The sequence below is a fragment of the Electrona antarctica genome (assembly GCF_951216825.1).
Source record: "Electrona antarctica genome assembly, chromosome: 3".
Lineage (NCBI taxonomy): Eukaryota > Metazoa > Chordata > Actinopteri > Myctophiformes > Myctophidae > Electrona > Electrona antarctica.
This window is the reverse complement of record NC_136808.1, coordinates 14,054,118-14,079,838: the sequence shown is the minus strand read 5'-3', so window position 1 is coordinate 14,079,838 and position 25,721 is coordinate 14,054,118. Positions and strand designations below refer to the sequence as shown.

General features: G+C 42.1%; 1 pseudogene across 1 annotated transcript in view; it reads right to left on the bottom strand.

The window, feature by feature from the left end:
* Window positions 1–25,721, bottom strand: part of LOC306919655 (transmembrane protein 266-like) — an 87,948-nt pseudogene that overhangs the window by 47,471 nt on the left and 14,756 nt on the right. The window contains exon 3 of the transcript in view: window positions 14,610–14,801. The product of the transcript in view is annotated as a transmembrane protein 266-like (transcript). The remainder of the gene's footprint in view (window positions 1–14,609; window positions 14,802–25,721) is intronic.

The following is a 25,721-nucleotide window of genomic DNA, read 5'->3' as shown; positions in this document are numbered from 1 at the left end:
TTTGTTTCCAAATCAGAGACTAATTTGGGCCCTGCTCAGGAGGTCTGATTTCTGGGAATTAGGTCTGATTTCTGGGATTCCCTAAGAAGAAGAAAAATCCCCCCAAAAAAGCTAAAATAGACAATGTAAATAAATCATCTATTTTTACTTTTGTTAGAAATCACAGAACTTCACATGTTCTGGAAAGTTCCAGTCTAATTGGTTTAGGTTATACCACTACAGTTTAACCACTTTCAACCTGGAGAAATTATAGGCGAAAATGTAAAGAATTAAAATGTAAAAAAATAATAAAGTAGAGACAAATTAATATATTGTATGTTTAAAGCCTGGATGTGAGGTGTGATGAGAGCTGCCCTCGACATTGCTTCCCGACATTCACTTTCACAGCCCTCTCTCTCTCTCTCTCTTTCTCACGCGCACAGACACGCACGCACGCACGCGCACGCACACGCACACGCACGCACACACACACACACACACACACACACACACACACACACACACACACACACACACACACACACACACACACACTATACTTGTTAACGCTAATTTTATGAATGTTATTTTTTACTTTTATTTTGCTATTTGTAACGTACTGTAGTACATCTACTGTACAAGCTGATCAATGCGTCACAGCTTGTAGATCTAGTATTGTCGGTGCATGGGCACAGGCACACAACTATTAAAGTATAAATCAGGCATATCTCTAATAACTATAACCCAAACCCCTGAACCTAACCTCGAAATGCCTAATACTAACCCTAACCTGAATATTTTCCTAATTGTAAGTCTAAATGAATAAATACACTTTTTTTTCCCTTTAACCATAAAACAACCATTTATTTTGTGAAGATCAGGAAATTATTGTCCTTGCGACTATTTCTTGAATACGCTTACTAATGGTCCTACTCACACACATAGTAATAAAAGCGCACACACAAACACACACAAACACACACAAACACACACAAACACACACACACACACAAACACACTCGTCGAAGCTGAAATTCTCTCAGAGGGAGGACAAAAAACAACAACAACGCTCTCTCTCCGACCTGCAAAAAAAAAAGGGCGAGCAAACAAACAAAGAGGAGCATCTTGATGACTGGAGGGAGAGTGGGCGGGCGTGAAAACGCTGAACACAAACCCACGCCACCTCGCTCCTTCCAGACAGGAAGATGGATGCTCTCAACTCTATTAATAACCTAACTCCACATACCATGGCACTGGCCAAACTGCTAACACTGCAGCTAGAACTGCCCCCCCGATGCTAGCGGAGAACATCCGCCTCCCTGCCGACCCTCCGGCAACGTCGCCCCCCTTCTCTCTCTGCTCGGAGAGGAGATGCCCTGTCGTACGACCATGTGCGCTCACTGAAAAATAGCTTGATCTACAGCAGTGGTTCCCAAACAGAGGGGTTTGGGGCTCGGGAACCCATTTTGGGGTCACGGCCCCATTTTTCGAGAGTATATCCCCTTTTGTTTTTGTTTCCAACATTTCGTTTTTTCAATTATTAAAGAAAGAAATGTAATTAAAAACATTTTTTTAAGGGCAAGCTCACAAATTGTAGATCTAAAAACGTTGGGAAACAATCGCGTCGTGTGGCTGCTTCAAACCCTCCAACCTCTCCTACAGCAGGGGTTCTCAACGTTTTTGGCCGGGGACCCCCGAAAATGCTTTGGCAACGTCTCGGGACCCCCGCCCCGCCCCCTCCCGACCCCCAATATAAATTGACTGCTACAATAACCTTAAACCATTTTGGGCGGGAACCCCTTTTGGTGTTTTAAGCATTGTTATAATTTAGCTATTTAAAAATAGCAGATCTACAAGCTCATAGCGCGCCACCGAGTGGCGCGCTACGAGCTTGTAGGTCTGCTATTTTTGAAAAATCGTGAAAAAATAAATAAAAAATAAAATCTTTTTTTTTTTTTTTTTTTTTTTAAATAATTTGGGGACCCCCTAAAATAATTTGGCGACCCCCCGAGGGGTCGCGACCCACGGGTTGAGAACCCCTGTCCTACAGTACAGTCACTGTACAGTGTACCTATCGTTCCTGAAGGTGCATCGTGTGCATGCAGTTATGGTGCATTGTAATGAAAATACTCATGAGCCTCGGCCTGCCGTATGTCAGTGGGTACTGAACTATGTGGGGGCGGAGGTCTCATACTCTACTCTCCACCCAAAAAAACATCCCAAATGACACAGGGAAGGTTCTCTGACTGAACTGGAAGCATAAAAAGTTGTCAGACCTGGAGATGAGAAACCCCTTTAAAAAGTCCAAGGCTGCTTTAGCAGCAGCACCATCACTCCTCAGTCTCAATGAAGCGGCACCGTATTGATAGAGCACCTACACTGTGACCGTGACATTCTCAATTTCCAGAGCAGACACACTCTCGTCTGACACGCACGCACGCACGCACGCACGCACGCACGCACGCACGCACGCACGCACGCACACACACATACACACACACATACACACATACACACGCTCTTTGCCAAACATCGCTGCCACATGTGCCTCGCTGACCCCAGGGCACACTACGGCCCGTCTCCTCTGGGAGCCAATAAGCTCCTAATGCCGAGCTTATGCTCAGAAAATGGCAGACCTACAAGCTCACAACGCATTGTGAGATTGTAGGTCGGCTATTGTCGAGGTGCGACATCACGGTGCGACAAAGTAGTAATCAGGCTTAATACAACCCGTGGGGGTAAAGGCAATCCACTCTCCCCGGGAGAGTTGGTGAAGCGGGCGACAGATTCCTCTCCCTGATATATTATCATCTTGATGGCTGTGGATTGCACTCACAGCGGCCCGTCTCTATTTCTCCTGACTTCAGTTCCTCATCGCAGAGAGCCATAAAAAATAAATAAGTGTAATTTCCCTTTCCCCATTTCCCTAAAGGTGAGTTCAGTTCAGCGATTGCTGCTCTTTCTTGGCAAACACACAGAACTCAGCCAGGTTTCATGCTAGCGTTCTGTAAACACACAGAACTCAGCCAGGTTCCATGCTAGCGTTCTGTAAAGCCAATGCAGACGTGAGGCCGCATGCAATGTTTGCGCGTTATTATGACATTCCAAAATCACACAGTAGCGGTTCCTGAGAGGGACGTTATGGAAAGTGAGAGCGCTACCGTAGTTTACTGGGAATCGCTCATGCACACAGGGTGCATTGCCTGTATTTGCTATGCTAAATCATGTTGCTAGGTTAACATTGGCAGCCATCTATGCTAGCCTAACAGGGCTCTAACAAGCTAAGTTAGCCTCAGCTAATGTATTTGAACTTTACAGTGATAAGTGTGTTAAGGTTAGTCATTTCAGATACCATTCATACAATCATCCATCCATGTCTGTCTGTGGCTGTGCAACCATCTCCATATAAAAACCCTTAAACTGTCATCATCGTGTCATTCTTGAGTTCATGGGCTACTCGTTGATTACAAACTGAAAAATGGTTATTACAGGGAAGGTACAGGGTAATATCATGGAAACAAACCACACTTTCTTTTACAGTCTAGTTCCACCTTAATTACTGGGTAAATACCAGGTAAATAGTTGTCTAGTTACTGGATAAATACTGAGTAATTACCAAGTAATATCATGGCAACAAACCACGCTTTCTTTTACAGTCCAGTTCTACCGTAATTACTGTGTAAATACTGAAAGTACCAGGTAGTAATTTGGAAACAAACCACGCTTTCTTTTACAGTCACAGTTCCACTTTAATTACTTAGTATATACTAGGTAAATACAAATCACACTTACTGGGTAAATAGCAGGTAATTACCGGTTAAATATTTTCTAGTTACTGGGTAAATGCTGAGTAATTACCAGGTAAAACATGGTAGTTATCAGGTTAATATCTGGTAATTACAATGTAAATAGTCATTAACACCCGCACGGCCACTGCACCAGTTGATTGATAAGGCATGAATCAATAATAAATACTCATAATTACATGGTAATTCCCGGGTAGTAGTTAAGAAAATACATGATAATTACCTAGTACTTACTGGGTATATTTCCCTGTAGTTAACATGTAATGGACTGGGTAATACATGGTAGTTATCAGGTTAATATCTGGTAATTACAATGTAAATACCGTCGTTAACAGCCTCACGGTCAACTGCACCAATTGATTGATAACACATGGCTCAATAATTCATGGGTAAATACCTGGTAGTCGTCAGTGAATTGTATAGTAAATACTAGGTAACTACATGGCCATTATCCAGTATTTACAGTGTAATTAACTGGTAACTACCTAGTATATAGGTTATAATTTCCTGGTAGTTGGCAGGAAAATACATAAGGATTACCTAGTACTTACTGGGGAAAACTTTGTATGACCTTGTAATTACCATATAATTACCTGGCAAATACTAATAATCACTGGGTAGTAGTCAAGAAAATACTTGATAATTACCTAGTAATTACTGATTAGTTTTCATAGTAATTACTGGTTACATGACCATGTAATTACCATGTAAATTCCTGTATTTACCTGGTAAATACTCATAATTACATGGTAATTACTGGGTAGTAGTCAAGAAAATACTTGATAATTACCTAGTAATTACTGATTAGTTTTCATAGTAATTACTGGTTACATTACCATGTAATTACCTGGTAGAAGTACCAGGTAATTACTAGAGTAATTACTAGAGTAGTCAAGAAAATACTTGATAATTACCTAGTAATTGTTGTGTTTATTACCCTGTAGTTACCATGTAATTACCATGTAATTTCATGGTTATTACTGTACTGTAAAAGAAAGGGTTACCGATTTTTGTTTCTTTTTCTGTTTTGTATGTGTCGATGGAGTTACTCTTATGGACTCCCATGTGTGGTTATAATATTCAAATATGTCTTCCCTATGTTTGGTTTCTTCCTGAAAGCTGAAAGCCTTCGAGTCAAAATGCCCAATCGAAATACACCACTGTAGTGACACACTAACATCGTCCCCTCCCCTAACCCCACCCCCATTATCATACAAGCTGTGGGCACGGCTTCAGTTCAGGTGGGTGGTGCTAAGGTGAAAACCAGGTATACTTAATGAACTGGTGGACACATAAAACATAATTTTACCACTTTCTGCCTTTTGACTGAGAAACTTGGAGGAGTTGAGCTGAGGCAGCATATTTCTTTTTACACCCAGTAGCCCTCCCTGTTACAGACCAACATTCTTTTAAAAGTTTGCAATGATAGCCCAAATGCAAGGCTTGGTTAACTTAAATTGGGGTTATTAGCATACCAATTAATATGTAGTGGAGATGTAACAAGATACAGCGTAACTGCGGCTCACGCTCGCTGGCTTTAAATGGAATCTCATTAGAGCTAAAGGACAGAATGATGAGTTTTACAACGGGTGCTGGCAGGGTTTTTACAGGCAGACATTTTGTACTAATGACTGTGGTTAATGTGAAATAGTGACCTGTCGCATTAAACGCAGCCAGGATGAATGGAACCCACTGTTAAAATAACCTTCACTCCACTTGCTGATAAATCTATTGGCTAAAGAGTCTTCTTCAACTTGGTCATCACCAGGGTGTTTAGGCAACCTAGCTAGGCGTTTCCCTGGAGGGTGGAGACACAAAAGTATAGAGGTGTTTGTTAAAGCATCTGCTTGTCTCTAGTTGAAAATTCCAGATTAGAAAGAATACATTGACAAAAGTACAGAAGGTAGCCACAGAGTGAATAATATCTTAGTTTTAAAAAAAAATTGTTGAGTGGTGCAACCACTCCTATAGACATGTGTGTCCCTGGGTCCCTGTGTCCTTGGGTCCCTTGCTGGCTGGGTTTTTGCACGAAAATTGCTTTTGGTTGGTTTTCACAACCAAGTGTCTCTGTTGCGCAGCCTAACACGCACGCACGCACGCACGCACGCACGCACGCACGGTTGCACGCACGGTTGCACGCACGCACCACGCACGCACGCACGCACGCACGCACGCACGCACGCACGCACGCACGCACGCACGCACGCACGCACGCACGCACGCACGCACGCACGCACGCACACACACACACACACACACAAACACATATTAACTGTATATATGATGCTTTGGGGTGTTACAGTACAGTACAGTACAGTACAGTACAGTACAGTACAGTACAGTACAGTACAGTACAGTACAGTACAGTACAGTACAGTACAGTACAGTACAGTACAGTACAGTACAGTAGAGGGAACCCCATGGGGACCCCCACACGGTCGGTAACTGTCATTTCTCAACCATTTTGGCCGGAACCGGGCCGGCACCCTGTGGGTCTGGAACTTCCGAGGCTTGTTGTGTTGTCCGGGGTTAGGTCGTGACAGCGTGCCGTGTGGCGTCAGTGTCGCCGTTGGCCACCGCTGACGGTGTGTCTGTGGAATCCATCTGTTCTGGCGAGCTGAGGGGACCAAATGGACTGAGGCCTGATTTGGTGTCAAACGGAGCACTTGGATGACAAGGCGGCTTGTCGTGTCTGTGCGTGGGCGTGTATATCAGGAGGTTAATGTACTGTAACTATATACATTTAGCTGCATATGTGTGCGAGCAAAATGTTTAAGGAAGATACCGTAGTTTAACTGTGTGTGTGTACGTGCGTGACTGTGTGCATGCATGCATTAGTGCATGCCTGCATCCGAACACGCTTATGTGCGTATGGTGCATACGCGAGTGCATTCTTTTATAAATGTGCGTGCGTGCGTGCGTGCGTGCGTGCGTGCGTGCGTGCGTGCGTGCGTGCGTGCGTGCGTACGTGTGTGCGTGTGTGTGTTGGATGCTGGTCTAAGGCTTATGGTGTTTGTGTCTATCCAACTGCGAGTTCACAGTCAGACCCACGTTTGAGTCACTACGTCTGGACAGGATGGCTTGGATGGGCAAGTTTGAACAGGAAAAAATACAAACAGCTAATATTGTGACTAATCATAACATAAGGACATCTGTACAAATGACCGCATACACTGTCCATATGCTAGACCTGCACTCCATGACCTCATACATTATCCATATGCCAGACCAGCACTGCATGATGTATCCACACTGAATGTGATAAACAAGCACTGTGTTTTGCCCTGTAGACTGCTATAATACTGGCTGATGCTATAACGACTGACCAATACTGTATATGGCTATGCAGACATACAGAATATCTTGTTCACTTGTTCTCATGTTTTTTTGTTTCTTCTCGAACACAAATGTTATTTAGTTAGCATGCTGTTTAGACGACAGTGCAAGGGGCCAGTGGTAGAAAGTATCTAAGAGTGCTGTACTTTGATTTTGAGGTACAGAAATTCCATTTTTAGATATGACATGTCATAGATCAACTCCACAACATCTCAGGAGCAAATATTTTACTCTTTTCTCCATCACAATTATTTGACAATTTTAGTTTCTAGTTACTTTGCAGATTTAGATTATTTTGCATCAGTAGGCCTAAAAGGTAATACGATTTCAATGCATCCTAGAATCACAGTTACTGTAACAAGTTACTGTGGAAACTTGTACTGCCAGCCAGCGCCATAACCCGTGGCACCGCAGGTTATAATAATTACCCTTTGATAGCCAAACCCGCGGCACCGCAGGTTATAATAATTACCCTTTGATAGCCAAACCCGCGGCGCCACGGGTTATCGCTTTATATCAAAACCGACCAGCAGAAGCCAAACACATACCGTAGTAGTTGGGTCAATTATGGCTGTTCCGTGACCGTGGAGAGGTCCGTTTCTCAATGGATTTGTCATCTAGGAGGGTTATTAAACAAATTTACTATACTTTTTACTTTAGTGTACTTTACTGTAGTTCTACTCCACTCCAGACCGGCGGGTCTGTCCGACCATGGTCGGTCTGTCTATTTAAAAAAAATGGTCGGTCTGTCTATTTTTCCAAAAATGCTCGCGTCGGTCTGTCTATTTTTCCAAAAATGCTCGCGTCGGTCTGTCTATTTTTCCAAAAATGCTCGTGTCGGTCTGTCTATTTTTTCCAAAAATGCTCGGTCTGCCATCTTGCATTTGAAGGTAAAAAATAGGTCAAATCATTATATACACATCAAATATGTATTCCTTGACCAAAATAAGCTCTGAAACCATGTATCAAACCATTAAAAAATACCTTTTCACGGCAGCCATTTTGGATTTTGGTCTCTAAAAGATATTCCCCGCCCTTTTTAAAGATACACCCCGGCCAAATCCATCGCCATTAAAACACCTCCCCGCACCTCTAGCTGACTGGATTCATACAGCATTAATGGTGGGCAGGAAAATCATTGTTAAGGAATGGAAGTCTGAGGATTTGCCTCCAGCACATGTATGGTTCACTCAGCTTGGTAATGTGGCTGCTTTGGAGAAGTTATCTTTTAAGATGAATAATCAGTTGGGTAAATATGATTTGAAGTAGAACGTGTTGCAGGTCCATGATGTGATCCGTGGTCAGGCAATTCCCTTTTGATTGTTTACTGTCTTTGATACGACGGTTGATGATGATGCGTGTTTGGTCGTGTAAACTAATTTAAACTTTTAATTTGATTTATTTGTATTTGTTTTTGTTTATCTTGTCTATCCTTGTTTTATATTATGTTTTTGTGCTCATACATAATGTCCATGCATACGTATTCTGTTGTTGCTGTTGTTGTTGCTTGTGTTTGTTTTTTTTCTGTTTATTTGTAAAAAATCCAAATTAAGTACTTTAAAGTACATTAAAAAAAAATACACCCCGGCCAAATTTGTTAAATAACCCTCCTAGATGACAAATCCATTGAGAAACAGACTTTTGCTCTCCACGGTCACTGAACTGCCATAAATGACCCAACTAAAGGCGAAATGTGCGCGTGCACCCCATTGGAATCCACTCATTCTTTTTGTCAAATCTGTCCGGCGTTCAGATGTGAATAGTGATCAGCTGCTAGACGACAATGTGCTTTCGGTTTCGTCTCTGTGAAGCGTGTGACACACACGGAAGAGGGGCTCATATACAGATGATGTGAATCATGGCGCCGAGGTATCTAGACATGACGCGGCGCTCAAAGTGTTAATTGGTAATTGGATTTCGGCCAAATGACCTTGTATCCTATAGTTTCAAATGTATATAATGTTATTATTTAGATAGCATACTGAGACAGATGCTAGGTTCATTGTCTACTTGGTAGCCGGCGATAGTTTCAAATGTACAACATGTTGTTTAGACAGATGCTAGGTTCATTGTTTACTTTTGTTTTTACTTTTTACTTTTTGTGAGGCACCACATTGTTCTCTCTAGACTGTATTTATATGATTATTTCCCTTGTTTATGCCCTGGATAAGAGTGTCTGCTAAATGCCTAAATTGCACCGAACACTGAGGATGTCATATTATTTATACAGCGGGCAGCTGTATCCTTTTGAATTATGTGAAAACACATTTCTAAAACTGTACACGATTTATTCCAACTTATTTTTGCCGACACACTGTGACCCCTTTTCCACCGGTTGGTTCCCAATGGGAACCGGTTCAGTTCTTTTTGGTTTTTAGTCCATGAGCCAGAGCTCCAAAATTGGTGGGCAAACTAGACCTATATTCAATTGTTTATTGGATCAATACAAGTAAATGAATACTTGATAACCCTTCCACAGTAGTAGCTTTTTCATATTTTCGATTATTTTGCATATTTTCCTACATAATGCCTCATTTGCATATTTAAAAATGTAACTTGTAATACAATAAATCATTGTCTTCGTGTAAGTACTCAATTGGGGAAGTTTAATGGTGCTAACAATCTAATATAGGTATGGTTTTTCCCACTCAATTCATAATTAAAGTTTCAATTTTGGAGCTCTGGCTCATGGACTAAAAACCAAAAAGAACTGAACCGGTGGAAAAGGGGCCTGTGTGTTGCAGTGACCTTCAAAGTTACCTGGACCATCCATCGTGATCTTCAGGCACCCACACAGTAAAATACTGTGTTTATTTAACCACTGGTAACTCTAAAAGTGTACAACTAACTAACTATGTTAGTGTTAGTATCTGCCAAAGAATCTAATGGTAGCTGTTTCTATTTTACGCGTTATAACTAAACGAATATTGTACTGAAAAGCACGAAAAGTGTCTCTTTGGCTCATAATCACAGGGGAACATATTTTGGTGCTACTGTATATAGCACCTGCACTGGGTTATTTTACACAATATTATTTTTGCCGTAATTCAGACAAACTAAGTGTTGCTGCAGTGACCTTCCAAGTTGCAGTTGCAGACAATAGTGATTCTCAGGCACACGTATACTGTAAACAGTGAAACAACCATTTGTAACTCTGAAAGTGTACAAATGACCACCGTGGTTTAACTATGTGGCAAAGATTAAAATGTTTACAGCAATTCATCCAGATTTTTTTTTCTGTCTGTTCAAATATGTGGCACTCATTATAGATGTAATAATAAGTGCTTAATCATAACTTGTAGAAGTTTTAGGGCTGAGCAGAGTGTTTCACAGTTGGTGAGTGATTATGATGACACATAATGTATTATTGGGGTGTGCAGTGGAGAATTTTACGTCATAGTGTTTGAGCAAATTGTGTCTATTTTACGCCATGATGATGTACGATGATAAGAGCGCCCCTCACTTCACACAGGTGTGATTTTATTCAATTAATAATCTGCAAAGTAACTCGTACTAAACTAAAGCCAAATAATTGTAGTGGAACTGGAGTAGGATAATATCTGCCTCAAAGATGTAGAGGAGTAGGTGTATAAAGTATAGTAAACTAGAAAAGTGGAAATACTCAGGCAGGCAAAGTAAAAGTAGCCTACGTCAAAATTGCACTTAAGTACAGTACTCTCGAGCAGCACCACTGGCTGTAATTGTCCCACAGAGACGGAGGGAGGACGGCAGGCGGATATTCAGATGGATGTGATTAATTGATTAAAGTTAGCATATGGATGCTGGACAAGCCAGGGGGTGTCATCCATTAAATGGACAGTATGTAGAATTGGGGTGACAGCGGGTCAAGGGCTTAGGGAGACACTTAATAGCTGATTGATGGTTTGTATAATATGGGATGTTTGTGCATGCGTGCACGTGTGTCTATGCTTAATTATGTTTGTGTCTACAAACTGTAGACACTTCTCTATACTGTACTTACATGTCGCATCTACTCCTATATGCAATGCAGTGAACTCATAAAACAATATCATGTTATAGGGTTTTTTTGTCACCTCAGCCATCTCTAATACGACTTTGAACATGGCGTCCATTTTGGCATGTCATTGTAAGGTGAACATTCTCAAAACATAAAAAATAACAAATCTGCAAACTCACAAGATCAGCTAGATCAGCTATTATTGTGATTGTTCATGCAACTTAGTATAAGTGGTCGTTGGGTTGTTCTCTGATCTGATTGGATCTAGTCCTGTGTCTGGGAAAATGTGTATTCATTGAACAGTGGAGAAAACCAGTGCTAACAAAGCCACGCCCACTGCTTTGAAAACCAATCCTGATACCATTCCAATAACAAGGACCACGCTAAAGTCTTTGCATTGGTTCTGTGAAGCTGTGAAGCTGTAGACTGGGTTTTTTCAGACGGCATACCAGAATTATTCCCTGCACGGCATTCTCATGTATATGCTGTACACTTGCGCATGATCTGATCAATGGGTGAAATGATTAGCAGACAGTATATGCTTTTTTTCTCAAAACTTTGGCACGTCATACTACGTAAGTATGTATAGGGAATATACATTATGGGTAGACTACATACAGTACAGTACACCACTGGCTGTTATCCTATCCTATAACAATTGCCTAATGGGTGGGCGCTAGGTGGGTGGGAGGGTGGACCACTGATGATGAACAAGTCACTAATGATGCCTTGTTTCTGAAGCTGTAGTGCGATGGCCATCGGTGCCATCGGTGTATGAATGTGTGTGTGAATGGGTGAATGTAATGCACAATCTATGTAAAGCGCCTTGGATAAAGGCGCTTTACCATTTACCATTTATGGGCGCGCATGATTTTTCGTTTTTCGTTGGAACAGCGTGTCTATACGCATGCACTGTGGAACTGGACAAATGTGACGTAGGTATATCACAGAGGAGCACTAATAAGGATTGCGCAAAAAGTATTGCGCAATAATGTAGTTTCATACAAATACAAAGTGTACAGTAAATATGAAAGTTGCAAACATCACATGTAGTGTATTGGATTTCCCATGGCATGCATTATATAATATATAATGCATGCCATGGGAAATCCAATACACTACATGTGATGTTTGCAACTGTGTGCAAACATCACTATGTGCTATGTGCATAGTGTGCCTCCACACACTATGCACATATTATGTGCATAGTGTGTGGAGGCAACTGCACCATGGTGTGCTGGAAGAAGGCACACATAAGCAACATACTCCTTCCCTCTCTATTAGTGTGGCTGATTACAGTCACTTTCCAATCACTATGAGAGAAACACCCTGAATCAGTTGAATTAATTAAAATCCCAGTTGGCTGCATGCCATCACATCTCACACACAATCATTTATTGTTTCATGGGAGTTCACAGGTGCTCTAGGTCGAAGGAAGTCCAGCTTGCACGTCAAAAAAGTGGGTCATTGATTTAACTGAGAGTAGAAAAAACTATTGAATTTAAACAAAAAAGGGGAAAAGAAAAGAAAGCAAACAAACAAATCAACAGGCATAATGTTTTTCGGCAGTGTAAGTGCCGGGTTCAGAAGTTTGACACAGCAGCGGAAGTAAATCTGGTTGAAATGATTAAAACGCCTGACTAATGAAAAGGAAACAACCCTCTACAAGAACAGCATGTTATGATTGTGTGCATCCTATGCAATCTACACGCTTCACCAAATAAGACAAGAGACACATCATATGTTGGCTGTCATTAGTCAAAATTGCACGTTGTCATTAGAATTTAGCTGACACAGCTGGCACATCAGGAGCACAACAGCACATCCACGGGTTTGGCCCACGAAAGTTTGCAATCCCGGCGCTGTCAAGATATTGTGTGAAACGAGGCGAATACACTTTCCCAACGAGGCGAATACACTTTCCCAACGAGGCGAATACACTTTTCCAATGCATATCTCTATTTACAACGACTACTTACAAAAACATTTCTACAAATAGAAAAAATCTGATCTACAAGCTCACAATAATTATGTTGCGACGAGCACTTGTAGATCAGTTATTGTCTCCACCAGGCCGAAGGCATGGGGAGAGAGTATGTTTTGCACTCCGTCCGTGTGTGTGTGTGTGTGTGTCCGTCCGTGTGTGTGTGTGTGTCCTTCCGTCCGTCTGTTACCAGCTAATCTCCGGCACCGTTAACCCGGTCGATGCCAAACTTTGCACACACACTCCCTGGATGCCAACGATGAACCTCTGCCCAGCATTTTCCAGAACGGCCTATTATAGCGCCACCATGAGGCAGCTTTTCACATTTTTTACCTAAAACTGCACCGATCTGCGTGAAACGTTGCATGCACACTCCCTAGAGGCCAAGGACAAACCTTTGACCTGCATTTTCCGCATCTGCCTTTTATAGCGCCACCAGGAGGCCGACTTTTGTAAAACACATTTTTTGATATTACTCCTCCAGATTCTGTCCAAAAATCTCACAAATCGTTACACAGTATCTCTATGGTCATGTGCTCAAGTCGGATCTGTCCCATATTTCATATTCCATCCTAATTGGCTATAATTGGCTTTCACAGTTTGCAAGATTTCCCCGTTTTGAACAAAAGCCTCAAATCATGAACACAGCATGCAATTTACGCATCTTTCACACATTTTCTTACTAGGCTGAGGAATATATCCCACCCTTTTCACATTGGCCTGTTATAGCGCCACCAACAGGTTGATTTTTGCAAAACACAATTTTGGAACAAAATGCCTCAAATCCTCCAATTGCCATCAAAGGCAAACATGTTTATATTACTCCTAAACAGTTTGCCAAACATCTCACACAGTCCTATCCTCCTGGTGGAGACCTGTGCCCAGAAGGGCACTTTTTCTAGTTGACACTATTTTTGAAATAGGGCTCAATTGCTGAATGAAAGATACATAAAATGACCAGATCAATACACAGATTTAAAGGGTGTGCTGTGACAGAGCACTTCATCTTCTCAACAATAAGGATTTGCTGATATATACTGTACATTAGTGTACAAGGAGCTACTGGTGATAAAATATGATTCAGTACACAACTCATGTTGAAGCCCATTTATACACAGCAATAAAGGACCACTTTTCAACCTCCTCACTAATGATCATGATAAAAAGCAAAAACAAATCTACTCAGTCTGTGTCTCATAGGAGGGCTGTGGGCAGTTCAGAAACCCGTTTTACGCTCCCAAGAGTTAACTTATTGTTAAACATCTGCATCGCTTAATTTACAAGAAGTCTACACAATTAGAGAAATGTAGAATAATTGTTATTTTGATCAACGTTTGCCTGTTAACTCTCCTAATCAATACAGCATCCAATACTTATCCAACAATGCCAAAATATTCAAATGTTGGGGTCTGAGAGGCTAAATGGTGGTCTGTGGCTCAAATGCAGAATAAATAATGGGCCTCGACATGAAAAAGGTTAAAAACCGCTGTTGTAAATGTATGAGGTCCAGCGGTGGCTCACTCACCCCTCTCTGTTCTCCTCGTCATCTGCGTTGGAGAGCAGCTGGGATCCGGCCAGGGACAGGTCCAACGCTGCCAGAGGAAGGTCTCTGTAGCCAAAACTCACCAGCTGCACCGGCACTGACCTGGCATACGCCTTCTCCTCCACCGGCTGAGAGATGATCTCCAGGTCCGATACCCCCAACCGGTCCACCTCTCTGGACACACGCACGCACGCACGCACGCACACACGCACGCACGCACGCACGCATCCACGCACACACACACACACACACACACACACACACACACACACACACACACACACACACACACACACACACACACACACACACACACACACACACACACACACACACACTTGAATAAATAGTTAAAGATGACAGTCACAATTCGTTTTTTGTCTTATCCAAGACGTTAAATCTTCATCGTTCATCTTGTTATTATTAAAGTGCCAGACATTTGATCAATGACTTTGATCAATCATGTTCAATGTCTAGAATGCTACTCAAGCGAGGTGTATATTCATGGAACAACTGGCTCGCTTCATATCAACAAATCAAGGCTTAATTTATAAACGGCATAGTCCCTCGAGACAGACTGTTGCAAATTCAAAGGAAAAGAGGGCTTTGTTTTGCCAATGGGTTCCCAGATTGTAAACATCAGAAAAGGGTGGGTCTACATACTGTACAACACACATGCAGCATTGTGAGCTTGTAGACTGGCCAGTGGCTACAGTATGTTCAGTGCTCAACATAGCCGTAGTACAAATCAGGCCGGTTATAGTGTGTGTGTGTGTGTGTGTGTGTGTGTGTGTGTGTGTGTGTGTGTGTGTGTGTGTGTGTGTGTGTGTGTGTGTGTGTGTGTGTGTGTGTGTGTGTGTGTGTGTGTGTGTGTGTGTGTGTGTGTGTGTGTGGCGTGTGCGTGTGCGTGTGTGTGTACACCCGTGCGTGTGTCCTGTGGTGTATTTTTAGAGCAGAGCAGATGCTGGTTGTATGATGTGTGCTGTGACGTCGCACCACGCCTCTCCCTCCCTTTGTCAGCTAAGTAGAACCCCCCCACCCCCCCTCCCTCCGTGCACACTCTCCCCTCAAACCATGCCAAGCAAGCTCGGGAACAGAGGGGGACAGGGGATAGGGGGCAGAGAGGAGAAGTGGGCAATAGGATAAATAAATGAGACGATAGGAAGAGGGTGAGAGAGACAAAAAATTGCACCAACAAGAATAGAGCGAGGTGATGAAATCTAAAAGAACTCAAGAGAAGATCTTGCGATGGGAACACACCTGTCCGCTGCGATGCCACATGGGTGTGTGTGTGGGACACATGACGCGGCTCATGTGCTCTCATGTCATAATTATGAGAAGTGAGTTTTGTGAAAACCGTTGAACTATGCCAGATTTATAGAGCACCGAAGTCTGACGTCACTTTCAGTAGAGGGCGCCAGTCCACAGGTTCATGTATTTTTTTATTTGCATTGAAATCCGCATAGGGGGATTTTAGGTCGCTTCATATAAGAACTGTGTTTGAAAAATAAACCGATCATCCCGGCATTTCTGTCAGGGGGGTGGCTGTGCGTCGTTAATGTCCATTCATATTTGATTTGAGAAAATGGAATTAATGTGGCCGCAAAAGCCTTGAAACTACAAGCTTATGAAAGCAATTTCGCTGCTAATATACATCACGCCCAGCTGTCAACTCATTGCGTTCCTGAGATTCCTCGTTGACGTAAGCTCAGCTGGCAGTGACTCGACTCGTAGTAACCACGAAACATGAAATATGCACAACTATTAGCTGTGTTGGTCGTGGAGTGGCAGAATAGTCAGATACTGGACACAAAACAACCCTCTGTATCTAAAATATTCCAGGCAGCACGCGTTGCTCTTCAAGATCCAGGACATAATGGATTATGGATAATAGATCTCTTAAAGGGGATGGCACCTGGCACACTGATTGGTTTAAGTTGCGTAACGCCCAAACCACACCTATGCATAATGTAATGGGTAGCGGAGGTGTTTTAAGGATTTAGGTGGTGGCACAAGATAGCATTTTTTACGGGGGAACGCCTCTTACACAATCTAAATCCCAAAATGAAGGACATAGGGCTCCTGGCGCGAGATGGAGCCCCAAATCTCTTCCCAAAAATAGAATAGCCCAGTTATATAGCAGCAAGCTGCTCATTGTCCGGCTGATCCCTGGGAACTCCAGGGCCGACGGAAGGTTGGAGTGGCCAGAAACAGTCTGTCCTCTCCTCCAGATTGTTCACATCCCAAATTGCTTTTGGAGGAACCATGAGCGAGGAGGAGAGAGGAGGCTCCCCAAGAAGAGCCATGAGCGAGGAGGAGAGAGGAGGCTCAGCCATGAGCGAGGAGGAGAGAGGAGGCTCAGCCATGAGAGAGGAGGAGAGAGGAGGAGAGAGGAGGAGAGAGGAGGAGAGAGGAGGGAGGAGGAGAGAGGAGGAGAGAGGAGGCTCCCCAAGTAACTTGGAACGAGGATCAGGGAGTATATCCTTTATGTCACGTTGCAGAAGTTTTTATTTTTATTTTTATACCTGTACATGTTTTCCTTTTCTTCCAGAGGGATGCAAACATAAGAGCTAGAAGCAGAAAACAAGCAGCATCTTGATAAGACAAGACATGAATGTATAACAGATTCTGCAGAATAGCAAAATAAGGGCGATTACTGTTTTTAAATTAATGCTAGCTGTCACATCAGCCATCAAAGTGACAAGCTGTTGTTCACCTACTTCAATTAAGTAAATGGCAGCAGTTTCGTTGCATTACATCTCAGACAGTGACTTGCACCACAGATGTTGAGCTCTGACACGTTCATAGGCATTGTTTTTGAAGCAAGGCTCATTTAGTGAAAGTTGTGGCAGGGCACTGCATTGACAGTTGGCAATACCAGCTTTCCCTGTGGACAGCAAGACTAAAGGCCTGCCCACAGAATGATATAGAGATAACTAGAAGGAAAATGATGTGAGCATCCACATTGATGAACGATACGTTTCTGTAAACATATTGAACGTTTGAAGTTTGATATATTTTTTTAAAAGATATATTTTTGGGCTTTTTCTGCCTTTATTTGATAGTACACTACAACACTGTACAGTATGGTGACAGGAAATGGGGAGAGAGATGGGGGGGGACACCGGCAAAGGTCGTCGGGATTGGGAGTCGAACCCGCAACACGCCGCCAGGCTGGCTTAGCAGCCTAGGTGCCCGGACCGCTACGCTAGCTGCCCGGGCCCGTCCCATTGATTTAGAACAATTTTTAAGTTCTCATGCACTCTTGGTGTGGAGGCCTGGAGGGCTTAAAAGAGTTTAAAAGCAGCCCTTGGAGCAATGGTTCTCAAATGGGGGTACGGTATGTGTACCCCTAGTGGTACATGGAGATACTATGAGTTATGTACTGTAAGAGAAAGTGTCAAATGGAAGAATTTATTGTACTATTATGTTTAATGACATTGACAAACGTTATGTGAACCGCAGAACTGTAAAGTGTTAAACCAAATGAAACCAAACACTTGAATACTTAGATTGACACATTAGTGTTATGCCAACATTTAATTTAAAGTACATCTGCTCGAGGAACTAAATGGAACTCTTTCACTCCATTTAATATTGTTTTTTAAATTGTATTATATTATAATTAGAGATATCCCGATACTGAATCGGTATCGGAAAAGTATCGGCATCGGCCCTTATTTGTCATATCGGGTCATATCGGTATTTGCGAATATGCCAGTCTAACCACCGATCCGACACAGGGGTAAGAGGTTGACACTATGGCAGGTAAATAAAATGTTGGGGCATGTGGAGTTGTTTTCGAGTTGCCCAAACTGCAAGTGCACATTTGAGTGAGGAGTCTGCTATGAACACAACACGAGGTATACAGCTACAGTAGATAGCTATAAACACAACACGAGATCAGAACACTGGTATCGGATGTATCGGTATCGGCTAACACAGAAATGGTGGTATCGGGATCGGATCGGGAACGAAGAAAGTGTATCGGGACATCCCTAATTTGAATTATATAATTCAATGTTCTGCAAAGGTGAGTCATCATTCATTCATAGAATTATAACGCTAACTATAGTTATTTTTTGGAAATTATAACATGCCAAAAATAAGGTTTGATGAAATTATCGAGAAAAGAAAATCGGTTAACTTCATTACTTTGATTATTGCACACATTATCCAAAATGTCTTGCTCAAGAGAACTTAGAGATGTATTTTCCACAGTGTGGCTATTCCTCCTCTCTTTTAGAATGATCATCTTCATCATGAAGATAAACACACACCCTGGTGACCTTCACCTATCAGAGGAGACGGACGTCCTGTCTGAAACATCAGAACCACATTTTCTCTCTCTCTTTCTCTCTTTCTCTCGCTTTCTCTGTCTGTGTCTGTCTGAAATTATTTGTCTACTATCTCTCTCTCTCTATCTCTGTCTGTCTGTCTGTCTGTCTGTCTGTCTGTCTGTCTGTCTGTCTGTCTGTCTGTCTGTCTGTCTGTCTGTCTGTCTGTCTGTCTGTCTGTCTGTCTGTCTGTCTGTCTGTCTGTCTGTCTGTCTGTCTGTCTGTCTGTCTGTCTGCCTGCCTGCCTGCCTGCCTGCCTGCCTGCCTGCCTGCCTGCCTGCCTGCCTGCCTGCCTGCCTGCCTGTCTGTCTGTCTGTCTGTCTGTCTCTGTTTGCCTCTCTAGGTCTCACACTCCATCGTATCCATCAGTGAAAACACCTCACCTACAAAGTACAGAGATACTGTAGGTCCAATGCCAAAGTTCCTCTGATGCCACCAGGAGTGACAGAGCAGTTGGAGGTCATCATCATTCATCAGAGTGCAAGTGCTTGCATGCATGCATGCATGCATGCGTGTTTATCGAGAGAGGCACCTAGAGATCTTCCGATCTGTATTCTAACGCACTGTAACCTTAACACAAGGACTTTGGAGCAGAAGTCACACAAAAACTCACAGTGGTAGAAGTACTCAGATTAAAAGCAATACCACAATGTTTAGTCTTATAACAGTAAGCTGTTATGGCTGCACTTGTATTAGTAGATTAAGTATAAAATACAGCCTAATTGGTTGTTTATGTGGTATACAGTATGGCCCTCATTTATCAACCGTGCGTACGCCAAAATATGGGTGTACGCCGAAATTACCGCAATTTTCGGCATTTATCATTTGCGCCAACGTTTGATTTTGAACTTGAGCCAAGACAAAAACCACGTCTGGTCGGGAGCTGTCGTACGCTTTGTCCTCACCTGTTTTTCTGTCGTAGAACAGCGGAGCAGCATTGTTTGACCAGCTGAGAGGCTGTCACAGGCATCTAAACATATGTATTCACTCCTAAAATGTTTATATAAAACTGTATAGGTATATATATGCTAAATACATATAAGATGTGTCTTTGTGTCATATGAAATTAGTAGGAGATTTCCAACTTTACAAGTAATTAAAATCGCGCAATTAAAAACAATGTTTTGCCAATGTTGCAAGCCATTTAAACAGTGTTTTGCATGAGCGCATACATGCGAGGATTTGGGCTGTCTGTGCTGAAATATTTCCATGACGGGACGTTGGAGAGTAGCCTATAGTGCAGTGCTGCAGCGCGGAGAGTCCCAACATGGGTAGCCTACTGTAGCCTAATCTACAGCAGGCCGATGTCTTTCTGGAGTTACAGTATGCGCAATCTCCTCCTCGCGTCGCTCGAATGCCAAATGTGCCGTGCCAGCGCAAGTGGGAACGCATCGGAGATAGTATAGGCTAAGCCAGCCTGCAGCCCACCACCACCACTGTTCAGTGCCACATGAGGCTACGGTTTGGGCTGCAATATTCATATAATTGACAGTTGACAGCGAGGCAATTTAAATAGACTGTCGTCGAACGTGCATGGTCAATTGGTCACGGTGTCACGGACGGACCACCGTGATAGAGAGAGACAGACTACAGGACAGGAGATGCACCTTGCAAAACTGCAGCGTGTGTGCGTGCCTATTTGTTATATAATTCATGGTTCACAGGTTCAGGTTTTCGTTCACTAATATATCTTGTTGTATATTAAATGAATAAAGACTTTAATAATTTAATATACAACTAACAACACAGTGACAGTTGCTTGCAAAGTGCGTGCATGCGTGCGTGCGGGGGGTGAGGGCAGCAAGGGAAGCGAAGCGAGAGGAGAAACAGACAGGGTAGTCCTACAGCTTTATTTAATTCATGCAGGTTTATTTATTTAAGATACAACAAGTTGCGTGCGTCTGTGTGTGTGTATGGGAGGGGGCAGCAACTTAGGTGACATTCACACCAGAAAGCTTTGCTGCGATTCAAACGAATCCTGCGCATTGTCAGAAAGTGCACTTCGTTTGGCAGGTACAACTTTTTTTCCCCTGTAACCATGGTTTCCAGGTCGTATTGCAGTTGTTCATGTCGCAAAAACGAGGGCGAGGCTTGATTTCATAGGGCGTGCCAGATAGATTTCAGCCGTCACATTTATAAACGTCCGAACGAAATTAAGGAAGAAACAGCTGTCTGCGATCACTTTGTAAATGCCGACCCGACGTGGGTGTACTACGAATCCTACACTCGAATTTGGGGCAGAATTTCCACTCGATTGATAAATGAGGGCCCATATGTTTTGTAATACTAATCTAAAGCAGCAAACTAACTTGCAACTAAAGCTTTCAAATAATTGTAGTAGAGTAAAATGCACAATACATCTGAGATGTATTGGAATAGAAGTATAAAGTATCACTAATGGAAATATTCAAGTATAGTGCCCATGACAAAGTACAGAGATATATAGAAGTGAATAGTGAAATCTTGCACTTGGTTAATATTGCCAATAGATAATGGTGAGGACCAGGAATTCATGATGAGTTCATCATTATTAATTCATTGTAAATCAAACGATATTTCCGTGTATGAATTTGCCCCTTCCAGAAAAGTGTCAGAAAAAACCTGACCTGCAAAGAAAAAAGTGGTGTGTGTGCGATGGAGCCATCTCTCTCTGGGAATAGTTTTCTCATTCAGCTCACTGCCGACGTAGATGAACCAAAGATGAGGAATTATGTCAGGAGCTGCACTATCTCTGTGCCGTTGACTGACATCTCTGTAGAGCTGACCTTTAGACTGAATTCAACTCCGCTTCAGCACCCAATAAAATCCTGTCTGAGTGAGCATTCTGTTTAACCACAGTGCGCCTCAAACCACTTAAACCCTCTATATTCTCAGCAAAACAGGCCCACCTGAGTAACAACTGTAACTCGCTCTGCTGTTGTTTCCTGCTAAACCAAATCTCTTTGCTGGAAATAGCAGATCTAAAAGCTCACAGCATGTTGTGAGCTTGTAGATTTCTGATATTTCGGACGAATGTTCTCCCCAGAATAGGGGGGAGGGGTTTAACCGCTGGCTTTCCTGTAGACAGTTCTGTGTTTGAGATGAGACTAAAAAGGTCAAATGTGCTCCTCAAGCCATTTTCTGAGGCTTTCCGCACACTTTCCTCCACCTGTCGCTCCATCCCTGATAGGTACAGTATGTCTGTCTCCTATAATATCACAGCTCTAAAGTCAAAGTGATGCATGATACCGCCATGTATCAAGGAAGCCGTAACTGATATTTTGTTGGCTGCATATCGTTGCGGTCGGCCATTGGTAAATCAATGCTTTACTTCGTCTTAGTACAGTGTCACACAAATGTAGCAAAAACAGCAGTTCTACAAACTCCAACCACAATGTTCGTTTTGAGATTTGTTTTCAGTTTGCTTTTCTTTTAATTTACTGTAATCACACTGCTAGAATCCTGCCACCGGGTTTGGGTCCCGACCCACAGGGTGTGTTATTACCAGTGATCTCTGTGGTGCGACATCAGACTTGGCCCCACTTCCACAATGATCTAGAATCTCTGGGTGGAAACCTCATAATTTTTGGTACATATTATGTCCAAAAACTGTTTTTCAGGATTCAAATAAAGAAATAACAAAAAATAACAGATCAACAAGCTCAAAACGTCTCACACACGGTTTCCAGCTTGCAGAGCTGCTTTTTTTGTGTGTGTGACGCTGTAGTGTAATGATCAAGTAGGACATAAAATTAGGAAAGTAGCACAAAGTTAAAATATGGAGATAAGCTGTTTCTGCCCGACTTGGATGAAGGCGGAGCACGTAACCACTCGTGACAAAGCCAAGCTGTCCAGAGCCCTCTCCTCTCCTCCCCCAGACCCAGCACTGCTCTCCTGCATGCAGAGATGGAGCACAGTGCCCTGGTCTGGACGCATGCCAGCACAACAACCACTGATCTGCCCATGTGTTTCAACCCTGCTGGAAGATGTACTTCTTTTTTTACTTAAACAAAACAAGCAATGTAGAAACACTATTTACAAAAGGGCTATATTCAAAATGTTATCTAAGTAAAATTACAAAACTATTGGCTTCAAATTATACTTTAAGTACCCAAAATGAAGGTATTTGTTATGATTTTTTTTAAATGTGTCAAAATCTTTCCATGTGACTTGAGCTTGCACATCGGCTATTTCCGAATAGATGAAATATTAAAAATGTGTGACCCGAACTCTAGTGTATTAATAAAGGCTTTGTAATAATCTAAATGTAAATGATCTAACTAAAGTTTTTAAATGGAATACAAAGTACAACATTTGCGTAACTTTAACAGTACTGTAAAATGAGCATACTCAAGTAAAGTCAAAGTACTTCTAAATAGAGTACTACTGGCGATGGCAACCACTGATCCAGCCAGACAAGGAAAAAAACTGAAAGTAAAATGTATGCAGACGTTGCACAGTAGACACTAGACATTAAAAACCTACTTTTACTTGTAAGTTGAGGACAACACTTTTGTAGTTTTACTAAAGGAAATGTGTTTAATACAGGCCTTTTACTTGTAACAGAGTATTTTAATATTGTGGTATTGCAAACCTTTACTTATATAAACGTAAAGGGTTCTGAATACTTCTTCCATCCCTGGTTTTAACAAAATAAAAAATAAATTATACGTGAAGGTTGTGCAAGTTTATTTGTGTTTTTTCTATTAATTTTGTCATTGGGGTCCACAGAATAAGAGGCCTGCTCTGCTGGAAACATCGCGAAAAAAAGTTATGGACATTTTTGTATACCACACCATAGAGGTTTTTCATGATTCTGAATTCATTCCAAGCATTAGTTTTGCACGAAAAACACTCCTTGGGCTAAAAACGGCCTTAGCCGTCAGCACAAATGTGATGAGGTCAGCACAAATGTGATGAGGTCAGCACATTTGGGCACATTTGGGCAAGTGGCTATGGCTGTTTTAAGCCAAAGGAGTGTTTTTCGTGTGAAACTAATGCTTGGAATGGATTCAGAAGCATAAAAAAACCCTAGTTTGACATGTCACAGTTTATACGTTAGTCCATGGTGTGCTATACAAAAATGTCCATAACTATTTTTCACTGTGTTTCCGGCAGAGCAGGCCTCTCATTCTGTGGACCCTAATGACCAAATTAATAGAAAAAACACAAATAAAAAGTACGACATGACATCAAAGGTTGACCTTGAGCTTTTGGGCCTGTGGCCCTAAAATGAATTGGGATATTGTTTGGCACAGGCCAGCCCACCATCATGGGTATACAAAATATACAGTATTTATCATTTAAAGTGTCCAAAACAGCTTAATTAATGACGTGGTGGATAGCAGTGGTTGTGAGCCAAGGCAGAAAAGGTCATGATGAGGCATAACATGCTCAGAGAGCACACCGATTATCAACATTTTAAAGTAAGTGAGTAAAAGCCAAAAAGCATTGGCATCAAAATATGCTTACAGTGTCATAGATAATAGCCAATATACAAGCCTGTGGATTGGCTATTATCAAATATAGGCCTAGCCAAGGCATAAAATACAGGGCTTTAGTTTTTAATCTGTTTTGTATTCATAATCTAAATCTGCAGTAGTAATCTGCAAAGTAACTAAGGGTGTCAAATGACTGTAGTGCAGTAAAAAGTACATTTGTCACCAAGATGTATCAAATAAAGTACCTCAGAAATTGTACTTAAGTGAATGTATACTTTGGTACTTTGGCCAATGACCAGAATAGAAAGGTCAGGGAACTAACTGCATGGTAGCCATGCAGTGGAACATAGAGAGAGAATAATTTGCCTCAAAATATTGTCATGGCTTCTGGGTACAGGCTTTAGTTACGACATACTATTGGTCCGACTGTCATTAGACCGACAACCTAACCCAAACCCCTAACCTAACCACAACCGCAAGCACGGCGCAACGCATGTCGGAAGCGACGGGTGATTTCCTTATGCGCACCCCATGGCTTCTTTCTACTGAACAAAAGCAGAAGAAGATGGACTTTTTCTCCATAGTGGTCTTGTTTGATCAAACTACTGTAGGTACTGTACTTTACGTACACATTTGAGGTAGGCTACTTTTACTTTAACCAATTACTTAGTTGACCGCATGTGTCTATACTTGGTGTCTAAGCACCCAGGTGCAGGTCCCCTCCTTTTCTCCTCTACACCAGGGGTCTTCAACAGGCCCTTTCATAGATAGATCTGCTTCATTGACTATACGACAGTCTCACTTCACGGTGCTTTCAAGTGAACTCAGCAATTTAATAACTTTTTTACGAGGCACCTGTCGTAAATCACACCTTATCGTAAATCACAGAGTCTGGCTATACTCTGCTTTGATAAAAAAATAGGTGACATTCAAATAAACCATTTGAATGGAACTACATCATGTGAATAAAATATACTGTAACATCATTGGTCAAGAAGGAGGGCTCATGGATATGTTGTATGAGTGTAAATTAGGCCATAAAGTCATACATTGGTGGAACGTTGCATTCATCATGCAAACATACCGCAAAATTCTCAAATGGAAATATGAAAAAGAAACCTATTATTATTATAAAGTATGTATACTACAAAAAAAAAAAAAGATTACACCCTTTTTGACACGGGGCCAGTAAAAAACATGTTTAACCCATTCAGGCCTGACGTCGAAATTTAAAAAACATTTTCTAAATCATGACAATTTTCTGAAAGATTTGAGGCGATTTTTCAAAAATTTGAGGCGATTTTTCAAAAATAGCAGACCTACAAGTTCATAGCGCG